The sequence below is a fragment of the Helianthus annuus genome, chromosome 1, assembly GCF_002127325.2.
Source record: "Helianthus annuus cultivar XRQ/B chromosome 1, HanXRQr2.0-SUNRISE, whole genome shotgun sequence".
Taxonomy (NCBI): domain Eukaryota; kingdom Viridiplantae; phylum Streptophyta; class Magnoliopsida; order Asterales; family Asteraceae; genus Helianthus; species Helianthus annuus.
Window position 1 is genome coordinate 76,333,839 of NC_035433.2, and position 2,558 is coordinate 76,336,396.

General features: G+C 36.6%; 1 long non-coding RNA gene across 1 annotated transcript; it reads right to left on the reverse strand.

Moving 5' to 3' along the window:
- Positions 1-1,101: 1,101 nt before the first annotated feature.
- Positions 1,102-2,558, reverse strand: LOC110937449. Its single transcript, XR_002590793.2, has 3 exons — positions 2,434-2,558; positions 1,723-1,810; positions 1,102-1,251 (listed from the first exon to the last, which is right to left on the reverse strand). It is a non-coding gene; the product is annotated as an uncharacterized LOC110937449 (long non-coding RNA).

Sequence of the window (2,558 nt, forward strand, 5' to 3'; positions counted from 1 at the left end):
TAAACATTATTTTCATTCATCCATGTAACTAAATTACGGTTTTACCCTTATTACTTATCATGGCATACCTCATAACAAAATCTTTCAAAACTCATTATACCTTCATTATTCCATGACCAAATTACCATTTTACCCTTTTCACCATCAAATATGGTTTACTGCCAGTTCTAACTTGTTCCGACCCGTATCGATTCGTGTTGGAACATCTTATTTCAAATTCACCTTATCGTACCTATCACCCATAAAACAAATAAGTATTCTACGAAATGAGCGTAAACTTTACTTACCTTGCATCGAATTATACTTTTTCCGCGAACTTGATCCGTATTCACCTACGCATTCAAACTTTCATTCATACCTTCCATTCTTTCCTTTCCATTCATGTTTGAATTCATTCACGAATTCAAACCTTTCACTCATACTTTCCATCCTTTTCTTTCTTTCTCATGTTCAACCCGATTCTTAAAGAATCGTTGGACCCCTTTTTCCCTCCCACACGACCCCCATCCCAGTTCGTCCGGACATACACGTGGTGTCTCTCATGGTCTCACGAGCGTCCTGTGCTTTTTGCACACTGGCCAGGCGTGCAATCCACATACTAGTCTCGTGCCTTCATGAGAATTAGCACTTTATATCCAGGAACCGATCTTAAGTTCGTGCCACACTCATATGAATCCTTCGAGGATTTCACCCTCATATATAAGGGTATGCTACATACTAATGCTTACAAATTTTTAAAATTTGTGTACCTGGGGTCCATTTTCCTGACATACCACACACCTTAGCTTTCGTACTAGCTTGCGACTGCGGAACATCCCCATTATCCATCAAGCTCACCTTTCAATATTCATCATTATTAGTAACTTCCCACATACTTACTTATGTTAAATCTTACCTTTCGGTCTTGATCGAGTCTTGGATTGTACGGGTCAATAGTCACAAGAGCACACAGGTTTGAGTTCAAGTACTCACTCATTTGTACTTGATTTCGCTCAAACCTAGGCTCTGATACCAACTTGTAACGCCCTAAAACGCATTAACCTAGAATTCGCAGCGGACACTACATAACTAGAAATTTTCCTTCATGATATTCTTTCTTTCATTTAAATACATTAACCTCTTTTATAATTTAATGCAAAACTAACATACATGACTCAATTAAGTGACTACATATACACCCACATACAATCCGTGTCTTGACTCGATCTTCAACCGCGTACGCTTCTAGATGAAACATCCAACATGTATAGCCTGCAGTCACCACATTCAAACACATTATTAGCAACCGGTGACATAATACAAAAATCTTAGCACAAGCATAATAGCGCGTCAACGTTTCATGCTTTATCTTATACTAGCCCCTTCATCCATCCACTCGATTACTCGCATCAGATTGTGGAGTCAACCTTCACATCCTTTGTTACCATGCCTATACTACACATTAATTCTCAAGAGAAAAGCGATTAGTACATTAGCTTCCATTTACATGACCATGTCCTCAAATATACATAAGTCATCTTATTCATTCAAGCATAATTTCATTATGTAAGTTCCCTTTCTTACCCAACCAAATCGAATCTTTTTCTTAACCACTTCTAACCCATTCCATTAAAAACTTAACTTACTACTTGCATCAAACCATATCTTCTTACATTGCATTCAACAATAATCACATATCATAAATACATTAACAACTAAAGAGTGAGTTCGGAGTGCACTTACCTTGCGCGTCCGTATTCTCGTTCGCTTACTTGATTGAGTCCTCTTAGCCCGTTAGCCTTCAAAGCTCCCATCCATCTTGACATGATTCCTATACACTCATGTCATTACATTCACATTCTTATTAGCATATATGCTTATACATGTGAACAACCATATCAAATTCACATCTAATATACGACCTACATTAAGCATACTTAACATCATTAATCCACTCAACAGGCATAAAACATACTCGACATCATCCCTACATAATACTCACATGAACTATATCCATTTACCCACTACTTGCATACAATTTCACTTATTATTGTCTTTTAGACATTTCATCAAACACCTGGTGCGCGTATCATTTTCTAAGCATAATGTACAAGTGCTTTAAGTATGTTCTTCCTTATTTCATCTTATGAACCCTTACATTCAAGCAAAATCTCATAATCACAAATTCCACATCAAGTTTATCTATCTAAGCCTATCATACTTCACCCTATATATCACAAAATCACACTATAACATCTTCAAGTTCATCATGATCATCATCTTCACACTCATGCAATGGGTTTTATTCTAAATCACCCAATTACTTGAATTTACTCATAACATAAGTTCTACTTGATGTTTCTAACACCTCTACATGCTTAATTTCATACAAATTCATGGATTGATCATAACCCACTTCGAACAAGATCATCAAATCTAAATTTTAAGACATACCTTATGATCCCCTTGCGAAGGTGATCGTTAATTCATGTTCAGTTGTGAATTTGGACCTCATTCCACCCTTCAATTTGATGATTTATCAAGAACAAGGGTTTGAACCCTTGTTCTTCTTCTTCTGC